Source organism: Heteronotia binoei, chromosome 8 (genome assembly GCF_032191835.1).
Source record: "Heteronotia binoei isolate CCM8104 ecotype False Entrance Well chromosome 8, APGP_CSIRO_Hbin_v1, whole genome shotgun sequence".
Classification (NCBI taxonomy): Eukaryota; Metazoa; Chordata; class Lepidosauria; order Squamata; family Gekkonidae; genus Heteronotia; species Heteronotia binoei.
The window spans coordinates 13,111,444-13,119,782 of NC_083230.1; the positions used below are offsets into that span (position 1 = coordinate 13,111,444).

General features: G+C 45.5%; 1 pseudogene; it reads left to right on the plus strand.

Moving 5' to 3' along the window:
- The first annotated feature begins 6,098 nt into the window (after positions 1-6,098).
- Positions 6,099-6,985, plus strand: LOC132576703 (malate dehydrogenase, mitochondrial-like; annotated as a pseudogene).
- The last annotated feature ends 1,354 nt before the right edge of the window (positions 6,986-8,339 follow it).

An 8,339-nucleotide genomic window follows, 5' to 3' on the forward strand; every position in this document is an offset into this window, starting at 1 on the left:
ACTGGTGGAGACTGATCAAAAGAGAAATCTTGGGGTTATGGTAGATAACTCACTGAAAATGTCGAGTCAGTGTGCGACTGCAATAAAAAAGACCAATGCCATGCTGGGAATTATTAGGAAGAGAACTGAAAACAAATCAGCCAGTATCATAATGCCCCTGTATAAATTGATGGCGCGGCCTCATTTGAAGTACTGTGTACAATTCTGGCCACCGCACCTCAAAAAGATGTTATAGCATTGGAAAAAGTGCAGAAAAGGGCAACTAGTTGGAACACTTTCCCTATGAAGAAAGGTTGAAACACTTGGGGCTCTTTAGCTTGGAGAAACGTCAACTGAGGGGTGACATGAGAGGTTTACAAGATTATGCATGGGATGGAGAAGGCAGAGAAAGAAGTACTTTTCTCCCTTTCTCACAATACAAGAACTCATGGACATTTGATGAAATTGCTGAGCTGTCGGGTTAGAGCAGATAAAAGGAAGTACTTCTTCACCCAAAGGGTAATTAATAATGAGGTGGTGACAGCTGCCAGCATAGACAGCTTCAAGAGGGGATTGGATAAACATGGAGCAGAGATCCATCAGTGGCTATTAGCCACAGTGTATTGGTGGAGATCTCTGTCTGGGGCAGTGATGATTAATGCTGGGGGGGGGGCAAAGTGGGAGTTAGTGAGGAACTCCTAATGGACTTCCTGATGGTGCCTGTTTTTTTTGGCCACTGTGTGACACAGAGTGTTGGACTGGATGGGCCATTGGCCTGATTCAACATGGCTTCTTTTGGTGGGGGAGGTCTTACAAGAGAGTCAGTTAGATAGACAGGCAAACTGTGGGTTCCTTCCTGTTTACTCTTCTGCCCCTGTCCCTTTGATGTATAGACTGATAACACTTAGGGAAATTGCCTTCTCACTTCCACTCTCTCTCCCATACACAAAGAAGGAGCATGCTGCTTTCCATCTTTGGCACCCTGGGTGCAGGGATGCTATCTCCATCTGCACTCATCTTAGGTGCAGATGGAGTAGTCAGATCTTACATCTGTCTCTCCTCTTTACTATCTAGGATATAGTTTCAAAAATAAAGGTTTCTTACCACTTTGAAAGTTACAAGAGGCTCTGTGCAACTTTGGAACTTGGATGGCACACACTCAGAACAAAGAAAACTCCTGTGTTTAGACATAGAGCGTTTTCGCACTTACCTTAAGCCGGAGCGACGTCCCTCTTCACCGTGCAGCGTCTGCACGGTTTTCACACTAATTGCTCCGCAGCACCTGGAAGAGCCGCAAAGTCCCACGGCTTTTGTGTCGCAAATGTAAATTGCCAAAAACCAGTTTACATTTGCGACGCAAAAGCCGCGGGACTTTGCAGCTCTTCCAGGTGCTGCGTTGCAATTCGTGCGAAAACCGTGCAGACGCTGCACGGTGAAGAGGGACGTCGCTCCGGCTTAAGGTAAGTGCAAAAACGCTCATAGTGAATTCTGGTACTTTGAGACTTATTCTGAAAAGCTGTGTGTGTGTGTGTATTTTAAAGATTTGATTTCTCTGTTCCTATCTGAATTTATTTTCTTTTGAAAAAACCCTGATTAGGAATTAGAAAACCTGGATCAGTCCTTATATCTTTGGTAACTTGTGTTACATTTTATAGCACACATGGCCCAGCCCAACAAAGTGACATTTACCAGATCTGCCCCTCATAACAAATAAGTTCAACATCTCTGCCCTAAAGGATGCAGAACAGTGTATCCAACACTAGCCCAAGAGGTGATCTGCTGTATTGTTTTGTTTTCTGTTTGCTTGCTTAAATTGCATTTTGTAAGCTACTTTGGATCTCTAGTCTTGGGGAGAAGGAAGAAGAAGATAGTTGCACAAACAGCATGGTGACCCTTGGGGCATTTCAGGCAAGGGACAAGCAGAAGAAGATGAAGATATTGGATTTTTATCCCGCCCTCCACTCCGAAGAGTCTCAGAGCGGCTCACAATCTCCTTTACCTTCCTACCCCCCACAACAGACACCCTGTAAGGTAGATGAAGATATTGGATTTATATCCCGCCCTCCACTCCGAAGAGTCTCAGAGCGGCTCACAATCTCCTTTCCCTCTCCCCCCCCAACAGGCACCCTGTGAGGTAGATGAAGATATTGGATTTATATCCCGCCCTCCACTCCAAAGAGTCTCAGAGTGGCTCACAATCTCCTTTACCTTTCTCCCCCACAACAGACACCCTGTGAGGTAGATTAAGATATTGGATTTATATCCTGCCCTCCACTCCGAAGAGTCTCAGAGCGGCTCACAATCTCCTTTACCTTCCTCCCCCACAACAGACACCCTGTGAGGTAGATGAAGATATTGGATTTATATCCCGCCCTCCACTCCGAAGAGTCTCAGAGCGGCTCACAATCTCCTTTCCCTTCCTCCCCCACAACAGACACCCTGTGAGGTGGGTGGGGCTGGAGAGGGCTCTCACAGCAGCTGCCCATTCAAGGACAACCTCTGCCAGAGCTCTGGCTGACCCAAGGCCATTCCAGCAGGTGTATGTGGAGGAGTGGGGAATCAAACCCGGTTCTCCCAGTTAAGAGTCCGCACACTTAACCACTACACCAAACTGGCTCTGCACCCATCTTAGGTGCAGATGGAGTAGTTTAGGGCATCCTTTAGGGCATCCTTTAGGGCAGAGATGTTGAACTTATTTGTTATGAGGGGCAGATCTGGTAAATGTCACTTTGTTGTCTGGGCCATGTGTGCCATAAAATGTAACACAAGTTACCAAAGATATAAGGACTGATCCAAGCAGAAGTGGTTTGACATTGTCTCCTTCCATGTAGCAACCCCAGTCTTCCTTGATGGTCTCCCATCCAAGTACTGACAGCAGTCAACCCTACAGGTTAAGATATGGTAATAAATGGCTCTTCCAGAGCAGCTGTCGTCTAATATACAGGCTGCTTTAGAGAAACTCCAGTCCATTTGCTGCTGCATCGAAAGTTCTTCCCCTGACCATATTCTAAACTCACAGTTTCCCCTCTTTTAATGGGATAAAACCAACCTTGTAGAAAACATCCGTATTGGGAACATCTGTACGCTTTGAAAACGTTTGGTGACTTTGGTCTCAACTTGTTGGAAATAGAAGAGTCAGTTACTTCAGAGGTTGAATTCGGTCAATTTGCTATGGGTTATTCTGTATCTGTTCTATGTGTGACTTAAGACCGGAGAGTTGGTAAGGGAAATTCAACAGTATGCCACTCATTATAAGCAGCTTGAAAGCTATAATTCTGAGGTGGCATAACAGCATGTAGTCTGCTAGTAAAATAGCATGTACTCTAATCCTGCTAACGTACTCAAATATGCATAATAGTAGTGTGGATGTAATTATTTCAGTTGTATTATTTTGACTTTAATCATACTTTGGCCTGCCATCTCTTCAGCTTTCACTTCCATCAGTCTTCCTTGGACTGTGCTGTTGCTTCTTTGCTGTGGGCAGACTGGAAACTAGCAGATCAGAGCCTGAATTAAAGTGGATGGAGCGCCCTTGGTCTGGTCCTTCTCTTTCTCAGCCAAATCCACCTCACAGGGTTGTCATGGGGTTAAAAATAGAATAGCCTCTCTCCAAGAGATCCCCACCTCTGGGAATGTGAAGCTAAATGTGCAAAGCAGAAGAAGGAGGTGTGGGTGATTTCACACATTCCAGAGAACACTCCATCTGTGTACAATGCACGCTTGGTTGTTTCCTTTGGTGTAGTGGTTAAGTGTGCGGACTCTTATCTGGGAGAACCAGGTTTGATTGCCCACTCCTCCACTTGCACCTGCTGGCATGGCCTTGGGTCAGCCATAGCTCTGGCAGAGGTTGTCCTTGAAAGGGCAGCTGCTGTGAGAGCCCTCTCCAGCCCCACCCACCTCACAGGGTGTCTGTTGTGAGGGAGGGAGATAAAGGAGATTGTGAGCCGCTCTGAGACTCTTGTGTGGAGGGCGGAATATAAATCCAATGTCTTCTTCTTCTTCTTCTATATGTTGAGTAATTCTCATGTTACATTTAATGCATGTTACACCTCAGCATAAGATTTAAATGTCATACTTACCCAGGTTCTAGTCCGGGTTTCACTTGCAAAGTGAATATCCAGTTGTGTCTGCTTGCTGAAACAATACACACGAAAGCAGCAATCTTACAAAATTAAGACCATCATTTGAAAACATATATGATTCTGTTTATTTGTGTATCTGGTTTCTTGGGGTGAAGGGGGGGGCTTAATCCTGTTTGGTGTTGTTGTTTACCCTGTTTGTTACAGGATCGCTTTCTTGTTATTGTCGTTTACTTCCACAACTGGTAATGTGAGCAATTTAAAAAATTGATTTAAACGATTGTATAACTTTTAATGCTGTTTTAAAATTACTGTATTTATTGTATAATGTTTTATCTGAATGTTGTTAGCCGTCCTGAGCCTGCCTAGGCGGGGAGGGCGGGATATAAATAAAATTTATTATTATTATTATTATCATCATCATCATCATCATCATCAGTAGACAAATTAAATTAACCTTAATATAAGATGAAGCAATATTTCCTTAATGGATGACCTGATATCTCAGTAATTCTTGGAAGCAATATATTTCCCAGTCAATTAGGCTCGGGTGTTCCCTCCCATAAGGGATTAGTAAATTGCCATTTGGGGCAGAGCAGGAATTCTTTTCAATCTCCTGTAAGTTAACATGGAAGGGAGTCGTCTTTTTTTTAAACCTGTTCCACATTATCTGGATGAGTTGTGGTTGTGTTTTAACCTGGTGTTTGAATGAGGAAGCCATTACTAGTCAGGTAAGAATAGCTCATGTTGCCTCAGTTGATAGAGCCCATTGACAAGTACCCTGAGCCATTTAAGGATGAGGGGGGCAACTCCCAGGCTAGTCCATCATTGGCTTGAGTGACTGGCAGGCTGGGGAGGAATGCCTTTGTAGGTTGAATAGCATTGATCAAGAGGCACATGAGGGATGAAGCTTACCACCCGTAGACACTGTTTTAGATGCAGGTGAAGACAAACATTGGAGCCAGACAGGGACAGTGATTCTGTGGCCTTGGACAAGAAGTCATCATGGGTTTCCAGAATCACTGATATGCCCTCCCCACAACCAGAACTAGTCTCCCATTGGGGCCAGGCAAGGGACAGCCCTTACCGTTTTTGAGTTGTTGGATCCAGAACTAGTAGCCAGTTATCTAAGTCCAAGAAGAGGCAGGAATGAACATCCAATATAAGCTAGCTGTCTTGAGTCCTGGATGGGGTAAGCATGAGTAGCAGTGGGAGGGTTTTCTTTTTCTACCCCCCCCCCCCTCACTTGGGAGGTAGTGCTGTGAATGGTTGCACCCCCCACCCCCAGCACAGGGCCCAGGGCAGCTTCCCTAGTTGTCCATTAGCTAGAGCCATCCATAGAACCAGACTGGGTTTATTCTAAATGCTGCTAGCCATGATGGGCTACTTGTTAGAAGCACCTCACACTAATTTCAGTGACCTGGATGGACTGGGGAGGCAAATCCATTTTTGGTTGAGCAGCATTGTATATTTGATACAGATCAGCCATTAATATAGTACTGAACTGTATATCGGCCTCTTGTGTCCTTTTTGGCACAGTTCTAGTACAATCACTTTTGAGGCAGCTACTGAAATGAGTGTGTCTTTTGAGGGAAACAAACACATTGACCAAACTCAGAGCTCAGTCTAAAACATTCACTATATGAAATTCAGTCTCTTCCCCACTTGTTGTGTCTTGCATTTCAGTCCCGAAATTACAACACAGAGGACGCTACGGAGGTGACCAGTGGAAGTCCACTGGTTCCTGGATGTAGCTCGCAAATACGCTCCGCCAATCAAAATCTGTGGTGGGAAGTTTAACTGGCCAGGATTGGACCTAGCCAGACTGAGGGTTGTTCCGGGGTATGTATATAATCGGGACCCGGCCCGCGTTGCCTTGCCTTGCGATGTACTCGCTAATAAAGCATGTTGCCTTCAACACGTCTCGTCACTCAGTACATTACACCACCCCTTTGGACTACAACTAACTTGATTTTCTGCTCCATCTTCAGATTCTAAATCATTATTTCCTGCCCCCCCTCTTTGTTCATTTGAGAAGGAGAAGGGAGAGTGTCACCCGATCCCGTCATGTTCGCCCGCTTCACCCACCCTGCTTCTGCTGCCCTTCGCAGGGGGCTTGCTACCTCCTTGCAGAACAATGCTAAAGTGGCAGTGCTTGATGCTTCCACTGGTATTGGCCAGTCCCCTTCTATGTTGCTAAAGAGACAGCCACCCCTTGGTCAGCCACCTTAGCCTCTATGATATCACCCACATCCCTGGTGTAGCAGTTGAACTCAGTCCCATCGGAATAAGAGCAGGTCAAAGGTTTCCTGGGACCTGAACAGTTGCCAGAATATCTGAAGGACTGTGAAGTTGTCATGATTTCAGCTGGAGTTCCTAGAAAACCAGGCATGACCCATGACGACTTTTTCGGTACAAATGCCACTATTGTAGCTAATTTGGCAGTAGCCTGTGCCAAGCACTGCCCTGAAGTTATGATCTGTGCCATTGCAAACCTCCACCATACCAATTACTTCAGAAGTTTTTAAGAAGCATGGAGTGTACAATCCAACAGAATTTTTGGTGTTACAACACTGGACGTTTTCCAAGCAAATACCTTTGTGGCTGAGTGGATGGGTTTGGATCCGGCTCATGTAAATGTCCCAGTGATCGGCAGTCATGCGGGCAAGACCATAATCCCACTCATCTTCCAATGCACTCCCAAAGTGGAATTCCCTCAAGACCAGCTAGTGATGCTCACAGGGCGGATTCGAGAGGCAGGAACGGAAGTTGTCAAAGCAAATGCTGGTGCAGGATCTGCCACTCTGTCCATGGTGCATGCTGGTTTCTTGCTCGTCTTCTCCATCTTGGATGCCATGTATGGGAAGGGGGATGTTATTGAATGTTCTTTTTTATTCCCTGTCCCCATTCTTGCTGGAAGTGCCTAATTCTTTTAGTTCTGAGACTCCATATAAGGTCTCCCATCCTAACTTACCTCCTTGGTTAGAATTTCCTCACTTCTTATGTCTCTTTTCCCATTTGCTTTCCCACTCATTTCTGCAGACATCAGCCTTGCTGCTTCTGTTTTCAGCGTCCTGCTAACAGCATACAATCGTCGCTTTGTTGGAACATTCCACTCAAACTAATATTTAGATTGTCCCAGGAAATTGCACTGTTTACCAGTGATCAGTGATCAGTACATTCAGACAGAGTAGATAGAACGCTAGCGAACATTTTGTGACATCACGGCATCTCACCCAAAGGCTTGGTGGTGGCTCACACGGCGGCTACTGGCAGATACACATATGCACAGACATACACATACAAGGCTTCTTTCATTTTATCCTGTTCGATGTTTTTATGAGTTTCGCATCTGCTCAAAGCATATGCTGAAGGGATAATTTCAGTGGGAGGTGATATTTTATTTGATGCCGATTTATGCCGTGCATTAAGCATTTCATTGTTGTTGAATAAATTTACAAGTAACTTACGAAAGTTTTGCTTTTAAAACAAAATGATGCAAATGAACTTTTGGAGGTGCACGAGATGATTCCCCTGTCTTATTTTTGGCCCAGTGTCTGAATGTATGATGCCTTGAAGCATAAATGGATTCTGAGATCATGGCTCATTGCAAAACCTGTGGCAGGTGGGAGAAGTCAGCAGATGACAGTTTGCATTGGTGAGTTGTCTAACATGGTCTTAGCCAGTCACTGTGCCCCCTTCCCAAAATAAAAGCATGGTGATGGGCGACCTCTGTGTTTCTGTTGAAGTTCAGGTTGTGCCCCATTGCTCTATATTCCAGTATCAGCCGAGAATCCTCCATTGGTCAACATGTAGGAATACCACCATGCCTATGGTAATATTTTAGTAAGTGCTAATTAGACTGCCTAGTTGGAGCATGATAGGAGAGGAGGCATAATGTATTCCTGCTAATCAGTAAACATTATGGTGCTAATACGATCTCTCTTCAAGTAGTCTCAGTGCAACATATGCTGCATTAGTAGCAGATGTCACCATTTCTAAAATGCATGTTACGTAACACAAGGGGCAATGACTGACTAGCTGAAGCATTCGATGCTATCCCCTGAAGCTTTTGTGAACTGAAATGTCATGGGTGCTGGGGACCCTGCAGAAGAAGCCGAGCCTGCAGAGCCTGCAGAAGGAACTGTGCCCCTGCCACCTGCACCAGTGCCCCTGCCTCCTGCTGAAGAAGATCCAAGCCCCCCTGCCTCGCCCTCTCGGGTGGCTCGTGTGCGTGACCGCCTTCGTCGGGACCTCAGGGATCGGAGGAGGGCGGCACGC